The following is a 22748-nucleotide window of genomic DNA, read 5'->3' on the forward strand; positions in this document are numbered from 1 at the left end:
TCAACGTGAATTAATAAGAATGATTTTATTAAAGATTTGGAAAACTCCAGAAGCACTCCATTGATTTTACAAGGGTATGTTTGAACTTCAACCCAGACCCTTTATTTAGACGAAATGTTTTAAAATATTCTGTAACTTACCATGGTATTTCAAACATCTTGTCTGGACAAATTCAACTAGTTTGCCCTGGAACACTTTGTGGTTGTACAGACGCATTATTTATGTTGAGAGTATTTTATTTAAAAGACAGCAGTTTATTATACAGACATATATGTATAAATGATTTGAATAATAAATACAGAGAGTAAATATTTCTGCTTGCTTTTACTTGTATAAAGTACAGCTTTTATAAAATATACATAAACAACTGTAAAGAACAAACTTTACTTTAGATTTATTTCAAATTAATCTTGGAAATAAATTTGCTGTCAACTTTTTGTAGCATGTGTCAATTTAACTGTACTGAACTCATTTATCTATTGTAATCTATTGTAAATTCATTATGTTAAAAAAAACAGTTACTTTTTCCGGCAGCTAAATACCCATAGCCTACGTTTGTTTGATGAAAAAATGGAAGGAATAACAAGAGTAGTGGACTTAAATATCCTACAAAATATACTCAGTTTAATAAATAAAAACAGCAGTTACGTAAGTGACACAAGAAGTTTTGGAAGTTTCCGTAAATGCTGTACGCGGCTCACTTATTCATAATGTCCAAATAGCTGTCTATAAACTGCATTTAATAGCAAGTTTTTAGGCATTTTTGTGGTGACGGTATCAGAACCAGTTGGCTAAATTATTTCACAGACAGATTCAATAATACAGAGTCTACATGGGTAAAATCATATATTAAAAGAAGGGTACTTAAGCGGGTATACCATATACAGCTTAGACGCTTTATCATTGGATCTGATATCGCGGTAGCATAAAGCAACCCAACGGAACACTTTTGTTGGCATTTTAGTTGTTTTTTTATGTTTCGTGGAAAAATTTTCTCTAGATAATGACAAATCAAATGACAATCAACATTAAACATTTTTCACTCCTACTCCTAATTATTTAGTTCTCCAAAAATTTCCGTTTTCAACAAAACGTTACAAATTAGCCTGATACCGAATTTGCTAAGGGACTTATTTTAACTGTATTTTCTCGTTTGCCTAATTCACCAAGTCATCGATGTTTTCATAACCCGTTGAATGAATCGGAAGTAGGTGTTTTAATACAATATTTAGCAGTATCTTGGCGCAAAATGACTGTAGTTTTTGCATTCTCACAGTTACTATTATTGCTACTTCGACTTAAAGATTCATAATTGGTGAGTAATAATAACGGCAGACCGTTGCATTTTCAATCTGTTTAAATTGTACTGTAGTCCTCGGAATCCATGTAAGAAATTGCTAAGTCTTCTAAAAACGATTTGAAATACATTCGTGTGCAGATGTACACTTTCGAACATTTTTCATATGCCCTGCCAAACACATGCGCCAAATCTAGTTTATGGTCTACAACCGCGGCTACTTAGATTTAAAAAGATAAATATAAGAAGGGATGTGAGAACAAACATAAATTCTTCTCTGTTGAGGGAATACACATTTAAAATTAAGAATTCGCTAATGCAGAAGTCGCCGTACTAACGGGGAGTTTCATAAAATACAAAGGGCACAGCAGTTTTCAAATCCATGGAAAAGGGTTTTGTTGAATTGAATTAGAGTGCCTTAAAATTAAAATGTGATTGCCTTTTTCTTTGTGTGTAAAATTCGCAGGTGTATTAAATTCATATATGAATCATGATAAATGTTAAAACATTATTTACTCTTTCCTTCCTTGCTTTACTCATACATATTTGGTAGTTGTTCATTATATTTTTTTCAGTAACATGCTGCATATTTCTACTACGGTTTTCGTATAAGTAAAGCGAATAACAGCTAATGTTTTAAAGTTACATGAAATTCAATAACTCCGAATTTTGAAAATCACTCTGTTTTTAACAAATTTATGGATTTCACGCTGATGAAGGATATATGGTAAATTTCAAATTTTCTTTTCAATACCATTGACAAAAATAAATTAAAATGTTTTTGCGAGCACATCCGCGATTTTTGGGACTTAGGTTAAGAAAAAAATTGTGGTTTCAAATATGTTCGCGTTCACAACATTGGATGCTGCACCCAAAAGTTATAGGAGGTTTTATTTCCATATAAAGAAAAAATATTTAAAAATTCCCTTTGGTTTTTAACAAGAAAATATATGTATAAATCGTTTACAGAATGTTATATCTATCCGCTGATGTTAAAATATTTCTAAATTTGTTTTTATTTTCGCGGAAAATCAACAAATAATGAAAAAATCTTAGAGTAAATTTAATTTGTTCTAACTCAGAGTTCATATAAATCTCAAAAAATAAATTTAAAATTTCTACAGCATCTAGACAACGCATAGAAATATGTGAGACAAAAATTATAAAGATTGGGTTCATAAGATGCATATTACAGCAACAACAAAAGACAAAACCTTATTGTGGAAATATTATTTCAAAAATATATTTTTTGGTTTAATACGAAAAATTGAAGAAACATTTTTAGGAGTTATTCTACTATTTCGCTAAATTTCCATACAAAACCTTAAGTATTTTGCTAAAACTTCTTCGAGGAAAATAGTTTGTCATCGTGAAAGTATATTTGCTTAGAATGATAAGCAATAGTGTTAAGAAGTAAAGAGTAATATTGAAATCACAACCAAAGAAAAAACACAACAGTTAAAAAGCGTGAATTCGCGAATCCGTTTAAATCAGTTGAGGTGCATGTGCTTTTCGCATACAGAGAGTCCATGTCTATCAATATGCATGGATTTTCCCATGTTTCATTCAGCGGCCAAAGTGTGCCATCCGTTGCATCTTACTATTCAAAAAACCTTCAAGTGGGCAAAAATTACGCGATGTTCATATGATTATAAGGTGCATCCGATTTCAATGACCGCCTATTAAAAATACGTCAATATAAATGATTTTAGACAGATTCGTCAAGAACTGCGGATGTGCCACCACATCCTATTTTGGGATAAGTGGGGATATTACTCCCGAATCTTTGTAATTTGTGACACACCTTTATGGCAAATATTATAATCGCGTATAAAGGATTACATTTATGTAAAAATAATCAAAGAAAATCGCGGTTCAATTCGCGGAATTTTCAAAATATATTTTTGCAGAATTTCCCCGCGAAAGGTCTTATTAGATCCGGCACGTAAAAAAACTAAAATCACGCGGGGTTCTGGGGTACCTGTACGACAGTTGTAAATTTTAAAGCCAAAAAATAGGTTTTTTCAGAAAATTTACGCACCAAATTTTGGCCTTTGGACTCCTATTACTAGGAAGCTGTACGGAGCACACTCATGAGATATACATCGAACGACGTAGAATCGCGAGTTCTACAATCCTATAACTAGTTTGAAAATATTATCCAGTTGCACCATCTAATTATAAGAAAAATTCGAAAAACACTGAAATCAAAACTTCAAAATGTCAGCATCAATTTTAGTGGGATGTAGTGTATATATCGAAAAGTCATGCACCAGAACCATGTTTCCCAAGGGGTATTATTTAGTTCTTTCTTTGAGCACAGGTTTGAATTTTGCGTGGTTTGGCCAGAAATCAAGAAAGAACACAAAAAAACTTGTTTACTTCAACACATTTTTCCCATTATATTATATTACCACGAACGCAGCTTCCACGAAAATTATTTGTTATGGTACATATTATGAGATCTTGGCTAAAACACTTCAATTAATATAAATGTATCCATATTTTATAAAACATATTAACAGTTCGCGACTTATTAAATGGTGAACATCAACTTCAACGATTGTAAAACTTTTTTGAATATTACCATATACACTTTGTAGGATCTAAAATGACCATTTTGAGCAGTTAAAAACTCGATTGACAATAATTATTATAACCTCCATTACATGGTGGATGGTATACAAACTTAAAACAAATACCTCGTAATTAGGATAAAAGGCTTAAAAATGGATATTAATATGAATCGATGCAATGTTGTCTAAAATAAAGGCTTGTTGTGTGTGGGCTTCTTTGTCTTTTGTTATAGTGAAGCATGGTTCAACATTGTTTCATCAGCAATGTAATGGCTACCATTTCATTTGATTACAAACGTACAATGATAACCATAAGTCATGTGTGCTATAATAAACATTACAGTGTTTAGTGTATGAGAGCATCTCCTGTTGCTTGCCATGAAGCACCAACTCATGAGAACTATTTGTTAAGTACAAGTGTTGTATCAGAACAAATAACACAGGATTTGTGTTTTTCATTAAATACTTAGCTTACCCATTGCAGATGAGCTCCATGTACGATGCCCAAGTCATGTGTAGCTGAAAGACCATCGTAATGACTCAGATGTTACGGTGTGGTGTATAAAGTAACGCTACGTACAGTATATAACACATGTCTTCGAACAAATGAAAGATGTGCCATAGCACAACACACATTTTTATGGTCTGCTCATGTTTATAACCCTCTTTATTTTTCTGTAATAATTACTCATCAGTGATGATAGGAGCTTATGCTATGCCAGCAGATCGTCGTTGTCATGCTTAAGTGTTCCATATGCCATTTTCCCGTTTTGAGATCATCGAATTTTAATGTTTGCGTCACAACTGCATGGAGACGACTGAAGAAAATATCTATATTTTAGACTTGAACTGTTAACAATAGTATTATCTTTGCAAAAATTTAGAGGAATATCTGTTGGAACATAAAAGTTATAAAGGTTTTTTAAAAGTAGAATTTATGTCAATTTGCTCCATATCAACACTTATGACACAAATGTGAAATACTGTATATTACATGGAACAAATTGACAAAAAAAAAATCGCATCTTTCCTTCAATAAATTCAAAACTTCTAAATCGAAAATTAAAATTCTGATATTTTAAATTTCATTTTTAACTTGTAAGTTATTAAAATACTAGCTGAACCCGGTGCGCTTCGCTACCCCTTTAGATTGATATGCATTTGAAATTTTACGGATTTTTTGAAATCGGAAAGAAATCAAATTCAAAAATTTAAAGTAAAGTATTTATTGTAATGCTTTAGGATATACAATGTTTTTTGTTTTTCCTTCAGGAGCGTAAACAAACAAATCGGCCGGTCTACCAACACGTGAACATGCAACGTAGAGCTGACCATGAGAAAAGCAAGAACATGCTAAATTTAGGCCGCATACACGAAGAGTCTGTCCTTGGGATTTATTTATAGTCATTGCAAATGCCAAAGGTACAGGAAACTGCAATCTTTTAAAATTGAAGGACGTTTCTGTTGCTATTAGAGGGATTCGAGGTAGAAGTCCATCTGAACCTATATATTTCCCAGTAATAATCGTTGCCTCAATTAAATACTTATGTTGTTTTTTTACTGTTAACCTTGTACCATTGCAAAGGCGAGGTGGGTCTATGTTTCTTAATAAAATAATAGGAACACCAACTTTTAGCACTAAATTATGTGGTGGAAAGCCTTAAGATCCAACGAACTTAGGAATTCAACTGGATAGTTAACCGCGTCGTCTTCAGTAGACACAGTATCAATGGATTTGTACGTTCGTGCATTTCCTGAAATTCTATTGACTGAAATTCTTTCATTATAATTAACCAATTTGTTTTGTAGACCAATTCCCGCCACATATTCCAAATTTCATTGAAATTGGGCTTACATAGCGTGTTTGGTGCATCAAATACATGAAATCGGCCGAAAATATATATGGGAGCTATATGTAAATCTGAACCGATTTCAATATAATTTGACAAATTTTTTTGTAGATCAATTTCCGCCATATATTTCAAATTTCATTGAAATTGGACAAACAGAAGGTGTTTATTGCATAAAATACATGAAATCGGCCAAAAATATATATTGGAGGTATATCCAAATCTGATCCGATTTCAATATAATTTGGCAAACTAATTTCTAGGATCAATTCCATCAAAGATTCCAAATTTCGTCAAAATTGAACATACATGACGTGTTTGGTGTAGAAAATACATGAAATCGGCCGAAAATATATATGGGAGCTATATCCCAATCTGAACCGATTTCAAAATAGTTTGGAACATTTATTTCTGCAATAAATTCCATCACACATTCCAAGTTTCATTGGAATTAGGCATACAAAACGTGTTTTATGCATCAAATGCATTAAATCGGCCGAAAATATATATCCAAATCTGAGCCGATTTCAAATTACTTTGGCAAATTTATTTTTAGACCAAATTCCGTCACACGTACCAAATTTGAAGACTGTATCGATAATCGTTCGTTAGATATCAGCATACAAAGTCTACAGTTTTTGGATGTACTTCCGATCCTGAGGCTATATCTCCAGATAGGGGCGGAATTTTTAAGATTTATATAGCCTGTGACACTTTCAGGCCATGTGGTAATATACTCTGAAAGTTTCAGGAAGATCGGTTCAGCGGTTTTTGAGTCCATAATCTTCAAACAAACAAACGTACAAACATTTTCCTCCGTTATAGATATACTCGTTGATACAGCACAAATTTCATTGAAATAAATATGGGAGCTATAGCCAAATTAACACCGATTTCAATACTTATTTCTACTCTAAATTTAGTTACACATTGGACATACATAGCGTGTTTGGGACATCAAATACATGAAATCGGCCGAAAATATATATAGGAGCTATATCCAAATCTGAACCGATTTCAATATAATTTGGCATGCTCATTTCTGCAAAACAATTTAGCCACACATTCCAAATTTCATTGAAATTGGACATACAAAGTGGTTTGGGTGCATCATATACATGAAATCGGCCGAAAATATATACAGGAGCTATATCCAAATCTGAACCGATTTCAACATAATTTGGCATGCTCATTTCTGCAAAAAATTTAGCCACACATTCCAAATTTCATTGAAATTGGACAAACATAGTGGGTTGGGTGCATCATATACATGAAATCGGCCGAAAATATATATAGGAGCTATATCCAAATCTGAACCGATTTCAACATAATTCGGCATACTCATTTCTACAACAAATTTAGTCACACATTCCAAATTTCATGGAAATCGGACATATATAGCGTGTTTGGTACATCAAATACTTGAAATCGGACGAAAATATATATGGGAGCTATATCCAAATCTGGACCGATTTCGATATATTTTGGCACATTTATTTTTAGGCTAAAATCCATTACACATTTCAAATTTGGAGTCAGTATCTATAACCGTTCTATAGATATTTGCATACAAAGTTTAAATTTTTTGGAGGTACCTCCGATTCTGATGCTATATCTCAGGATCAGAGCGGAATTTCGAAACTTTTTATATCCTATGTTACTTTCAGGCGATGTAGTAATATACCCTGAAAATTTCAGTAAGATCGGTTCAGCGGTTTTTGAGTCTATAAATTTCAAACAAACAAACAAACAAACATACAAACATTTTTCTACTTTATATATATAGATTAACTTTATACCTGGAAACAACTTAAGCTTCCTCGTCGAAACGTAGAAATCTCGGAAACTAGAGCAGATAGGAAAATCCCAAAGAGAATACGCGGAAATTCAGAAAGAACATACGCGAAAAACCTTTAAACCAACTACATATATCTCAAAAAGTCAAAAAATGGCGCACGGAACACTTAACCATGACACTGACGAGATGTTAGTTCTTACACTCTGTTATTCATAATCCCCGAAATGTCATACAAGTGGATACATTTGATGAGACTCATTGGCTAGGCATTAACTGAGTTAAACATTTTAAGTACAGATTAAAGACCACAAAGGTATTCAGAAAGCCTTCTAAAAGAAAAACAATAATAAATAAATCTTAAAGTTTAGCATAAAAGTTTAAAATGTCTTGTAAATATACTTCAGTTCAAAGTATAAATTCTTTTATGTATTCTTTGTTAAAAATGTGATGATTCAAAACAACATTAAACAAACAACAAAATAACAAATATTCACGTTTTTCTCTCTAAAACAACCATAAAAACGTCGCATTGTGTACAAAAGTGTTGAAACTTAATTTACAGTAACGCGTTTTTAGGAGCCTCAAAAATCAAATTAACTCCCATGGTGGGACAAAATGTTGGTTTTATGCAGGACACTAAATGACTGTTATGGACGTCATAAGGAAGGAAGATGAATGTTAAAAATAAAAAAGGATATCTCTTTTAGTTACTTTGGCGGTAAGGGAATTGAGACCACAATGTGGACGAGATGAAAATCGTGTTGGGAACCAACATAACGTATTTGGCTAGAGTAACAAACACCACAACCAGTGAACTTTACCTTAATGCCGTCGATGATGGATGCTTATCTATTCAGGTTTACGCAAAATGTTGTTGACATTAATAAAATTTAGGAAATTTGTAAAGACTCGGATTGACAACTTCTGCCAGTTTTTAACAATGAATGCTATGTTGGATATAATTTGCTTATGAGCTGTCCTTATGGTATGCATTGCACTAATCGACCACTGTTTGTTGGCATTAAATCTTCCACGAAAAAACATAAAAAGAATTAGTGTTAAAGTTTACGTTGTAAGTTCTCAATTTGAAAGATCAACATTGGCCGAGACTATATTATTGATTTTAATTAAATATGTGTGATTATGAAAATTACTTTCAAAGTAGATGGGGGTATATTAAGTTCGTCATTCCGTTTGTAACCACTCGAAATAATCATTGTAGCAATGAACGGAAAGAAACAAAACGATTCCCGTACCAATCACACAACGCCACAAACTTTTCAGCTTCTCTGAATCGTTTCATTCTCACAACCAAAACAAAAACACAAACTTTTCAACGTAAAAAGATGAAAACCGTACGATTGGTGAAATGTAACTTCGGCTATGCTTTGCCAAGTTGTTTCATTCACCACCGAAATGACACACTCAGACGCACACACACACACACACACACACACATGTGATTGCTTAACAACCCTATACCCTCCCTCCAAACATTTTCTATCGCCTGATTGACGCAAAAGTCACTGAAAGGCGATAGTTGTGTCTACTGCGACAGTTGCATTTGTATCCGAAAAGACAAAAATGACTAAAGAAACTGTTCCACTTATGCGGCTCAAACTCTATTATCGCTTCCGTCACTGCTGTATGTTTCTTATGCGATTCAGTTGGAGTGTCGGAACCGGGGCACTTTGAGTGTGCATTAGGTACTCATGCAGGTACCGCTTACGAAACTTTAAAGGTGCATTTTATTATAAAATGTATCAAAAAGAAACAATTTTTATAATACAATGCACCTTTTATAACCGCATTTACATTGAGTTCAAATGAATAATAACACGTTTGATTTACTATTTTGTAAAAGTTGAAAATAAATAATAAGTAAACTAAACCGCTTTATTTTCATTTAATTTTTTGTATAAAGTTTGTACCGATAGCTAACAAAACTTCACAAGAAATGAAGAAATCACGTCAATCAAATTGTTTTTCTAATGCTGCCACTATTGTTTTGAAAACAGTACTCTCTATAACAGAGAGTAGTATCAATGCTCCAGACTTGAAGCATTTGTTTTTGTACAACATAAAGTGTCGCTTTTTACAATCCTGTAAGTCACGTAGTTGTGACCACATACGGATAAAAAAGCGATAACAACATATTTCTTCTTGTAAAAAGACAACAGTCGCATTTTTAACTGAATGCAGGCACTTTACAGAGACGCATTTACTGAGAGAAGATATATTTAACTTCCAAATGTTTGGAGGGACAAGCAATCTGAAGTGAGTTTTATCTAATTTTATAATTGAGGAACTTTTTGGTGTCCAATTTTCTGTAAAAATGAGATATTTGTCTAATATACAATAACAATTACATTGTTATCCCATTTGCATCGTATCCAGTCACCATTTAGAAAAGAATACGATAGGCAAATAACAACAATAACATATGTATCTAAAAATAAATGTAAGCTATCTCATTTATATCACAGTGAAGGATGGAAATTAGATAGACATATCTATTTTCCATCCTTTATTTGGATACAAATTAGACAGCTTACATTTATTTTTAGAATTGTTGTAAGTTGAACAAATAAGACATTTGTATACAGATAATTATATGCGACGTTGGTGCAATGGTAAGCATGCCGGCTTTGCAATCTGAATGTCCGGGGTTCGATTACCAGGTCAGGCGACATCTCACATTTTTCAAATGACAAAATTAATATAAGCGGCAGTTCCTGAAAAATTCTAAAAACATACTCGCATAAAATATAATGAAATTAATAAAAAGTCAAAAATAACTCAAACAAAGGATTAAAAAGACACAACGGGTCAACAATAATAAAAATACATAAAACAAAAAAGAATTAAATTGAATATAAATAAAAATAAATTTTTGTTATTTTTTATTTATCATTATTATTATCATCAATGTTTTGGCTTATATTAATGTTTTATAGCTTAAAATAATTTTGTCATTTAAAAAATATGTTGAATGGCCTGGGGATCGAACCCGGGCATTCAGATTCCTGAGCGAGCATGCTTACCATTGCACCACCCATATTATCATTTTAATATCTTTCTGTAGTGCCCAATGAGGCACCCAAAAAAGTATCTAATGAGTGGAACAGTTCTTCCCGAGAGCATGATCTTTTTGGATAAGAATGCGATTATCGCATTCGTTTGTGCAATCTTATTGAAGTGACTCATTGGACAAGAAACAGATAGCAAATGTTGGCAGGGTAAGTTAGCATCAGCATACCACAGTGAATTTTATCAACCACCAAACGTTTTTGATTTATTCACATGTGTTAAGTACTATTCAGTTTTCTATTTGTTGTTGTGGAGTTGAGTACTTTTCGCTTTTTGTTTTGTTCGTACTCACGAATGTAAACAAAACGAAACTAAACAGCGAGCTCGGCCAACGAGGGTTATGTTTCGTTTTGTATTGTTCCTATGGAAAATACAAAACGAAACGATTGGCAATTTTATTTAAAGTATTTTTACGTACTCTGCATTGTAGACCATACAAACTATATATATTCTTGATCAGCGTGCAATTCTACATCGATATAGCCTTGTCCGTCCGTCTGTCCGTCTGCGGAAATCACTCTATCGTCCAAACGGATTGAAGTAGGTGGATGAATTTTGGTAAAATCTATTATATGTACGTAGGACTTTTGGTATTGAAATCGGGCTAAGTAGGTCCACGTTTTCGTATAGCCCCCATACAAAGTGACACGTGACGCGTTGTCGTATTACGGAATTTTTAAGAAATTTGTCCCATTTGACCACCGAATCGGTTGTAATTTGTAATTTCAGAGGCTAAAAAACATTTCTACCAAAGTTTGTTTATATAGGTCCACCTTTTTGTATAGCCCCCATATAACACCCCGTATATAGTACGCGTCACTTTACGATATTTTGAATGTATTAATCCCATTTGACCACAGAATTGGTTGTAGCTTCGTATTTTGTGTTTCCAGAGGCTAAGAAACATTTCTACCATAAAATGTTTACATAGGTCCACGTTTTGATATAGTCCCCATAATACGATACCTCCCGATGTTCGGTATTTTGAAGGTTTTAGCCTCATTATCACACCGAAATGGCTGAAATTTTTTATTTCGTCTTCATTTGGGGTATTAAATGTTCCATATGAAATTTGTTCGTATAGGTGCACGCCTTTATAAAGCCCCCATAGAACTTACCTCCCGATTTTCGGTGTTTTGAAGGTTGTGGCCTCAATATTACCCAAAAATGGCTGATATTTGTGGGCGAGGTACCTGAAGGAGTGGACCGATATGGCCCATCTTCGAATTTAAACTATGTTTTGACAAAATATTACGAAGGCCAAATTTTGGACCGAAACGACAGATCCGTTCGCACCAGCCAGCCAGACAGACGGACACATTTCGTCCAAACATACTTGGGGTCTAAAACCATTATTTCGATGAGGCACATTTTGCCCGTATGAAAGTGTATATATGTACCCTTTCTAGCCTATAGGCTAAGGGTATAAAAACGAAAAATATAAACTTTGACCGCGGTTTATTTAAAAAGCCCTCCGGTGATTTGTTTTTTTTTTTTTTGCGATTTTTCTCATCTGTGAACATTGTAGGTTCAGAATCTACAGGTGTAAGCACCTTCCATTTAAATTTAGTTCAGGTGAACCGTAAATATTCAACTAGGTTGAATAACTAGAGAGAAATTGTGGCACCAGTATCAAATATGTGAATATGGAGTTACTACTTTCTGCTACCAATACTGAAGGCAGTGTCAATAAAGTCTTTGTCAGAAACAAAATAACTGGGCGAATATTTTACACGATGAACACCATTTCAATCTTTGGCCAATGGGAATTAATGTGACAACACCATCTAGAACGTAGTGTAACAAAAAATTCTCAGGTTTGTCGAGGCAACTGATCTTATTCGACTGCTAGAGATGGCGGATGTACACCTTAAAATTTTTTTCCAATAATTGTTTCTGACATTAACCACTGCATATGTGTGAAAGTAATTCAGTCCATCATATGATGGTTAGTATAGCTTCTATGATTATACACAAACAGAGTCATATGGGGTAACTTGTTGCGTACCTAAGTGCGCCCTGTGTCACCCCCTGCGTACGTCCCTGGTGAACTAAATAGGTCGGGTGGTAAAATGTGAAAATTTTCAAAACGCCTATTTTTATGTCTTCTATTTTTCGATTCTCTTTTATAATCAAACAATGTACCAAAAAAAGCCCTTCATTCATTAGATAAAGAGTTCACATCTTTCACAAAAAAATACCCCGGAGTCTCCCTTGCCCTTCTGGGATGTTTGTGGAACAATTATTATTATTGCCAGTAATATATTTGTCTGATGGTACTATGTTATTGTATTAGTCTACTATTATAAGGAATCTTAAGCTGAATATATCCAAAATAGTTCAAAATGGGATATCTAACTCTGGCCTTCCATCAACCTAGCTGATGCGCACAAACTTTGAATTTCGTAATAATTCTTAAATTATTAGACCAAGTTATTCTTCTTCTTAATTGACAAAAATGGCCTCTCTATCATATGTATGTCCCAAATATATTTTGCAGCAAACATATATTTGTTTGCAAGCAGTCCCAAACATAACATATGTTTGTGTCCTGCAAACAAATATATGTTAGGGTCCTGCAAACAAATATATGTTTGGGTGCAAACAATTATATGTTTGGGTGCAAACAAATACAAACCCAAAAGCCAAAGAAACAAACACATGCACCCGTGTGCGCTTTCTGAGAGCAAGGGAGCGTAAATGTCAATGTGAAACACATTGAAATGTATGCTCACTTGTTCTCAGCAAGCGCTCACTGGATATTTCTAACATGTAAACACATTTATAAATGGTGGTGTTTTTTTATTGAAGGGCATAGAAAAAAGCAAAGCAACAGAGACACATACTTGTAGGTACATACAAAATGTCAGGGAAATACATAACACACTTTAATAAAAGAAAACTGAGTGAAATAAATTATAAAAATCGCAATTTTAAAAAGAAAAAAATATATAGAAACATCGTTGAACGCTTCTTCTTAGTTGTGACATAAAACACATTTTCTTCAAAATTGAAATCATCAGCGGGAAGTCTTCATCTGGAATCAAATGATTATATAATGTAATAAATAGGTACATCCATATTTCAAATATACATATGTACGTATGTACATATATGAAATATGTATTGATGTAATTACCAATATTAAATTCGATTTCTCCCTTGTCCAATAAACTATTTTCATTCACCTTTTTGATTCAAATATAAAATGTAATGGACATTTAATTTACTAAAAAGCACAATTTATTTAAGAAAAGACAAAACACTGATTTATTCACTCACTTTACCGTCTTTACTCAGCGATGTTCTCTAGAACACTGATGAAAAAAGACCAACATAATTAATACCATTTTTTTTCTTTTCCTCTTCGCTTACTACATTGGTTAACAACAACAAAGCACGAAACACACGTGTTTTACGCATTACAACATGCACACAGCTCTTTATTATAAACCAGCATTCCGCAGCTGCTAGAGCCCTGTTGTTACTCTCTTTGACAAAAATCCTCTCTATTCACCCACAAAAAATATGTTCTAACATAAAACAAGTAAAAAGTCGTTAAGTTCGGCCCGGCCGAACTTTTTATACCCTCCACCATAAAATAGTCTTAATTAAAATGGAATAATTAGGGTGTTATCACAATTTTAGGTGGAAAAACTTTTCGACAATGGATATACTCCTACTGCCTCCCACTATTGCTTAAATTTCACCGTGAACACAAATGTTGGGACAGAGATAATTCCTTGGTGTGTGTATATTAAAAACCCCGAAGGACAGATGCGTCGTGAGTCGAACTTCCGCGTTATGGCGTGATGAAGTTTTTGCAAGAGACCCTGTAAGCCATCATGAATTAGCATTATATTTTTGTTTGTTGTTTTTGTAGAGCACTTAAGCAACAGTGAACAAAGATATAACGCTAATTCCTGATGGCCCATAGGGTCTAATCTAATCTAAAAAAATGTGTTCAGCTAGGTGTAAGGTACCACCTACGGGGCTACATCAAAGAGTCAACCTATCTTTAAATGTTTTTGGCGGAAAAGTTTTGTAGCTGCAGGGAGCTTCATGAGTCAAATTGAGGGTAGTTTCATCAAAACAATGTAGACCCTCAAAAATGCACCCAAGTTGACGAATTTTAGTGAAGAAATTTCGTGACCACTGAAAATTCCCGAAAATCGGGAGGTACAGTTATATGGGGGGATATACCAAAACATGGATCTATATTGACAATTATTTTTGAATAGCAAAAATTCTCAAAATACCGATCAATACAGATAGTTTGGTTAAAAATTGCAGCTAAAATTCTCAAAATACCGAAAATAGGGAGATACCGTTTTAGGGGGATATACCGAAACATGAACCTATGTTGACGATGTTTGGTGGAGATGTTTCATGACCACTGAGAACCTCAAATGGCAAATTACAGCTTCTGTAAAAAATTGTAGCTAAAATTCTCAAAATACCGAAAATCGGGAGGTACCGATATATGGGGGCTATACCAAAACATGGACCTATGTTGACGATGTTTCGTGGAGATATTTCATGACCATTGAGAACCTCAAATGTCAAATTAAAAATTGTAACTGAAATGCTCAAAATACCGAAAATCGGGAGGTACGGTTATAAGGGGCCAAACCCAAAACATGGACCTATGTTGACGATGTTTGGTGGAGATGTTTCATGACCACTGAGAACCTCAAATGTCAAATTGCAGATAGTTCGGTTACAAATTGTGGCTAAAATTCTCAAAATACAGAAAATCGGGAGGTACCGTTATATGGGGGCTATACCAAAACATGGACCTATGTTGACGATGTTTGGTGGAGATATTTTATGACAACTGAGAACCTCAAATGGCAAATTACAGCTACTTCGGTTAAAAATTGTAGCTACAATTCTCAAAATACAGAAAATCGGGAGGTACTGATATATGGGGACCAGGGTTTCGGAGTCGAGCCATTTTTCCTTCGACTCCGACTCCAGGCCAGTTTTTTTCACGACTCCGACTCCGGAGTCGACTCCGAGGGTAATTTCCTATACCACTAAAAATTAATAAAATTTGCTAAATTTTTCAACTTTTCCTATACTAGGACCCTATATGCTTATCTGTTCTTTTCTCTAAGACAATTTGTAATGCAATGCGATGTAAAATTGATGTTCCGTATTGAATCTGCTGTATCTTATATAAAAAAAAAACAACAGCAGAAAGAATTTAGAAAGTTTCAGTAGATTTTGCCGAAATATATGTACGAGTAAATCCTCAGATTATCAATTTAAAACAAAAACAAGTAAAAAAGTGTCAGTCGGCTTTGCCGACAGAGATATACCCTCAGCCTGTATATATTGAAATAATTTTTCCCAAAAAACGTATGTATTTAGGGGTTTTAAAAATATTGGGAATTTGAATCGACAAAAATGTTCATTAGGATTAGAGATCAAAAGTTTTGCGGGGGAGATACTAAAAGGAATGGATCTACATTGATCATTATGGAAGTGGATTTCCAGCCACTACATATGGTGCCATAGAGGGCTTTTACACCCTTCGGGATGTTTGCTCAAGAAGTATGGACTTGCCCCTGGAAAAACATTTACGATCGTAATTGAGGCAGCGAATGCAAGTTGCTTCAACAAAAATCAAAGTGATGAAGTGATGAAATTTTGTGTGGGAGGTACCGAATGGAGTGGACAAATATAGTGCATATTTGAACTTGATCTATATCTAGTAGATATATTAGGATGCTTAAAGTATGGACCAATTCGGCCACTCCCTTCAAGAGATACCGTATGAACAAATTTTCCAAACATTTTTGAACTTTTATGGGGGAGGTACCTGAAGGAGTGGAGCGATTAGGCTTATCTTCAAACGTAAACTATCTTTGCACAAAATGTTACAAACGCCAAATTTTGGACTGAATCGGCAGATCCGTTCTAGAGTTATCTTGCGCTCCAACCGCCTCACACGTTGTCATACTCGTTTTTTGCACCTTTGAGGCGATATTCTCAGGAAGTATGGACATGCCCCTAATAAAACTTGAACCGTCGTATGGAGTGCGGTGAATACAAATTGCTAAAACAAAAATCAGAGCGATTCGAGAGATGGCCCTAAACTGAACTTTTCCCAAATTTTGTGTGGGAGGTACATGAAGGAGTGGACTGATTGTGTCCATATTGAAACAGTATCTAAGTCTGGTGCACACTTTACGATGGGCAAAGTATGGACCAAATTTAATACTCCCTTCAAGGGTTATCGTGCGCACAAATTTTCCGAACATTTTGGAATTTTTGTGGGGGAGGTACCGGAAGGAGTGGACCGATATAGCCCATCTTCGAACTTAAACTAAGTTTGGGCAAAATATTACGAAAGCCAAAATTTGAACCGAATCGGTTCATCCGTTCGAGAGTTATCGTGCGCTCCAACCAGCCAGACAGACAGACGGACGGACATTGCTGAATCGACTCCAAACTGTCTGAAACACATTTGGTCCAAACATACTTGGGGTCTAAAACCATTATTTCGATGAGGCACATTTTGCCCGTATGAAAGTGTATATGGTAAATTTCAAATTTCTTTTGCAATTCCATTGGAAGAAATGTTAAAAAAATTTTTGCGAGCACATCCGCAATTTTTGGAACATTGATTAACGAATAAATCGTGGATTCAAATCTGTTCGCGTTCACAAAATTGAATGCTGCACTCAAAAGTTATGGGGGGTTTTATTCCCTTATAAAAAACAAATATTTAAAAATTCCATTTTTGCTGTAATAAGTAAATGTGTATATAAAGCGTTAATATCATTTAATATCTATCCATAGATACCTAAATATTTACTAAATGTATTTCTATTTTCGCGGAAAATCAAGAAATACTGAAAAAATCTTGGAGGAAATTTAATTTATTCTAATTTAGAGTCCAAATAAAACTCGAAAAAATAAATTAAAAATACGTACAGATTCTAGACAACGCGTAGAACAATATGAGACCAACATTTTAACGATAGGATTTATAACTGCCATATTACAGCAACAACAAAAGACGAAAACTTATTGTTGGAATGTTATTTCAAAAATATATCTTTTTGTTTAATACGAAAAATAGAAAAAACATTTTTGGGAGTTATTCTACTATTTCGCTAAATTTCGATGCAAGGACTGACGGACTTCGCTGAAACTTCTTCAGGGAAAATGCGATGATAAACCCGAAAGTGTATTTGCTTACTTTGATAAACAATAGGATTACGAAATAGAAAGTAATATTGAAATTACAACCAAACCAAACATACAACCAAAAAAACATAAAAGTTAAAAAACGTATAATTAGCGAATTCGTTAAAATCAGTTAAGGCGCATGCGCTTTTCAGATATAGCGAGTGCATCTCTATCAATATGTAGCGATTTTTCCACTTTTCATTCAGCGGCCAAAGTGTGCCGTCAGCTTCATCTTACTGTTCAAAAAACGCTTATGTGGGTAAAAATTGCGTGATGTACATAAGATTATAAGGCGCATCCGATTTCAGTGACCGCCTATAAAAAATACGTCATTATAACAAATTTGAAACAAATTCCTCAAGAACCGCGGATGTGCTATTTTATAGGAAATACGAATATTACTCCAGAATCTCGGTAATTTATGTCACACGGTTTTGGAAAATAATATAATCGCGTATAATGGATTCCATTTATGTAAAAATAACCAAAGATAATCGCGGTTCAATGGGCGGAATCATCAAAATATAATTTTGCAGAATTTCCAACTTTCAAGGTATCTATAACAGCCGTTTTAGTGGATGGATTTGAAAGCGGAAGGGTTCATTAGATCCGGCGCGTAAAAAAACTAAAATCACGCGGGGTTCAAGGGTACCTGAGTCACAGTTGTACATTTTGAAGCCAAAAAATAGGTTTCTAAAGAACATTTACGCACCAAAATTTTCATTTGGACTCCTATTACTAGGGAGCTGTATGAAGCACACTCATGAGATATACATCAAACGACGTGGAATCACGAGTTCTACAATCCAATAAATAGTTTGGGTAATTATCTGGTTGCCCCCTCCAATTACACTGTGCAACAAAATGGAGCTGAAAGTCTGGGGGGTGGAAAATTCCTTTTGGGGATGAAAGCTCTTGGTGAGTATATACAGAACCCAGAAGGACTGATCCGCCGTGAGTCGAACTTTTGAGATATGGCGTAATGAATATTTTGCTGGAGACCCTATAAGCCCTCAGATATTATTGTTATATCTTTGTTCGCTGATGTTTTAGCTTATTTTTGAGATCACATTTCTTCAGCCAAATCAAATGAGGATTATTTTCGTAGAGCATTTTGACCTTCCATCTCGCTTCCTTCAATGTCCTTTTCGTCCTTTATTTTAAGAGCCGCTATAAAAGTACCATAAGATGACGTTTTTCAGCTTCGAAATGTTCTGCAAAAATGTCGCTCAGAAAATTTTAGGTACGGCTCTCACTGACAACAAATCGATTTTGTCGCGTTTTCATAGTCATTTTTTACATTTACCCCTGTTTGCTCAGAAAAAACTGTGTTTTGTGTTTTTGTATGTTCTGTGACGAATATACAGAAAACAAAATAAAGTCTTTTTCTGAACAAAAACAGGGTAAATGCACAAAACGACCACGAAAACGCGACAAAATCGATTTGTTGTCAATGAGAGCCGTACCTAAAATTTTCTGGCCGACATTTTTGCAGAACATTTCGAAGCTGAAAAACGTCATCTTGTGGTACTTTTATAGCGGCTCTTAAAATAAAGGACGAAAAGGACATTGAAGGAAGCGAGATAGAAGGTCAAAATGCTCTACGAAAATAATCCTCATTTGATTTGGCTGCAGAAATGTGATCTCAAAAATAAGCTAAAACATCAGCGGACAAAGATATAACAATAATATCTGAGGGCTTATAGGGTCTCCAGCAAAATATTCATCCCGCCATATCTCAAAAGTTCGACTCACGGCGGATCTGTCCTTCTGGGTTCTGTATATACTCACCAAGAGCGTTCATCCCCAAAAGGAATTTTCCACCCCCCAAAATTTCGGTTCACAGTGTTATAAGAAAAATTCAAAAAACCCAGATTTCAAAACTTCAAAATGTCAGCTTCGATTTTAGGGGGATGCAGTGTATATATCGAAAAGTCATACATTAGAACCATGTTTCCCAACGGGTATTCTTCAATTCTTTTTTTGACCTCAGGTCTGAACTTTTCGTGGTTTGACCAAAAATCAAGAAAGTGGCCATTTGTCAGAAAACTGTGCAATATTTTTCAAAAAAAAAAAAAAAAAATCTGAAAGTAGCTCAAGGTATTATAAATCAGATGAAAACAATATCTTTTGGAAAAAATTGGTAGATTACTTGTAAAAATTCATGAAAAATTTCATTTTTCGTGCACAATAAGTGACCATAACCCCTTAATTGTGGACAAAATAAACTTATAATACTTTTTCCACATTATATTGTGAAGTATAAATATGTGAGATCTAAAACAAGTATTCCAGAGTGTATATAAGTTTTGTCATAAATGTGATGGTATATTAAGAAATCGATTCATATTGAATCCTATTGTCATGGAACATTACTAAATATAATAAATCCTTTGCTTACAAGCTTACTCATAGATTTCCTATAAAATAAATAAACAATTTATCAAAATGTTAATAAAGTTAATCTCTCTATCATAAAAAAATTAAAACTCTTTTGATAAATGTAGAAAAAAACATTTTGCCCGGAGTCGGAGTCGAGCTTTTTTTCACGACTCCAGACTCCGACTCCAGCAAAATTTGCTAGACTCCGACTCCAGACTCCGACTCCGAAGCCCTGATGGGGACTATACCAAAACATGGACCTATGTCCATATCCTTTGGGATATAAGTTTGTTGATCACTAGGAACCCTTAGGGTCAATTTATAGCTAATTCGGTCTGCAAATGTGGCGAAGAACGTCAAAATACCTCAAATCCGGAGGTACCGTTATATGGGGGCTATACCAAAGAGTGGACCGATATAGCCCATCTTCGAACTTGACCTGCCTATGGAAAAAAGACCCTCGGGTGCAAAATTTCAGCACTCTATCTCAATTATTGCGGACGCTAGAGTGATTACAACAGACGGACAGACGGACGGACAGACGGACATGGCTAGATCGCCTTAGAATTTTATCCTGATCAAGAATATATATACTTTATAGGGTCGCAAATGATTAGTTCGATGTGTTACAAACGGAATGACAAACTTAATATACCCTCCATACTATGGTGGAGGGTATAAAAATATGTTGGTACTCAAACATATTAAATTGATATATGTTACAAAATGTTGCAAATATATATATGTTTGGATACAAACAAGCTATGTTTGGATCCAAACATATATTTATTTGCAATCAGTCCCAAACAAATATTTGTTTGGATCCAAACATATTTCTAACATATATTTTTCTGCGTGTATATGATTTACGTATTTCAGTTCTATAAAACCCCTCTTAAAAATAGTTTTCTGTGAAACTTTGACGTACATATAGAAAAATGAATAAAATATAATTTAAAAAAAATTAAGTTTCAGTGTTTTATTTAGAAATGCACTTAAAACTAGGAAATAATTTGTCGCTTAGCCTCAATAAATTTATTCTTTCTCATGATGGAATCTCTCAAATAAAATGCTTGCATTTAAATTATAAATGGTGGCAAAATTAAACGGCAAGCGTTTGATTTGAGAGATTCCATCATAAGAAAGAATATATTTATTGACGCTAAGCGACAAATTATTTCCTAGTTTTAAGTGCATTTCTAAAAAAAAAAAACACTGAAACTTAATTTTTTTAAATTATATTTTATTTTTAACTTTTTAGTAAATACATTTTTTTGACCACTGAGAACAAAATTATAGTCGATTTAGGTCGAAAATTTAGATAACAACTTTAAAATGCCTGAAATCGTGCAGTACCGTTATATAAAGGCTATACCAAAACCCTGACCTATATCCAAAATTTTTGGTGGGGAAGTTTCTGTACCATTGGAAACTCCAAATGCCAAAGTACAGTCAATTCGGACTAAAAATGAAGATAAAATCCCTAAAATACCTCAAATCGTTCCTCACGCTAATGGGGTAGAGCTGGCAGAAAATCGATGGCACTATCGATAATATCAATAATTATTTAAAAATTCAATATCGGTAGATAGTTTTGCCTATCGATATTATCGGAATAAAAACCCATAACCTGAAATTAATTGAAATACCACGGTGTGCCTTAACCAAAGTTAAATGGAAGGTGCTTACACCTGGGAAGTTTCAAGAAACAAAAAAATCGTCGGAGGGATTTTCAAATAAATCGCGATTTAAGTTCACATTTTCAGGGGTTCTTTGGGTTTTCACGATTTTGCTTGGAAACCGCGAGTCCTATGTAAATGGGCCTAAAGAAAATGTTGTAGCTGTCAAAATTCTCCACAAGATTGATTTTTATGATATTTTCGTAGGTTTAACCGCTTTTGAGATATAGAAGTTCAATTGAGACAATGCACTGACTGTATCGCCTCCTTATAAAACAATATCATGCTCAGTGCGCCTTAACTAACTTTTGATGAAAACCGCTTACACATGGGGAGATTTCGCGGATTATGAAACAGCAATGTTCATAGATAAAACAAAAAATAAACAAGTAAAAAAGCATTAAGTTCGGCCGGGCCGAACTTTTCATACCCTCCACCATAAAATATTCATTCCTGTCCCCAACTTTAAGTGAGTACGTTAAAATGTCAGATAATGTACATAAAATGCTTCATTCGGGAGGCCCTTTTTATGGTGCCTATATCTAACTGTTGACAATTTTTGGTGGGCTAGAAATTGGGAGGTACTGTTATATAGGGGTTATAATAAAACATGGGCCTATGTTGACAGTTTTTGATGGGAGCCTTTAATGTTAAATAACTCCTAATTCGGTTAAAAAATTTAGCTAGCATCCTCAAAATATCGAAAATCGGTACATAACGTGGGAACTTCAAATGTCATTAACAGCTAGTTCGGAGGTATCTGGGCTATACGAAAATATGAACTTAAATGAAACATTTTTGTTGCAGAATTTTTGTTGACTTTTAAATTTCAAATTACAGAAAATTCGTCCAAAAAATAAAGCTAAGGTACGG

The sequence above is a fragment of the Musca autumnalis genome, unplaced genomic scaffold (assembly GCF_047663935.1).
Source record: "Musca autumnalis isolate F117 unplaced genomic scaffold, ASM4766393v1 scaffold_3, whole genome shotgun sequence".
Lineage (NCBI taxonomy): Eukaryota > Metazoa > Arthropoda > Insecta > Diptera > Muscidae > Musca > Musca autumnalis.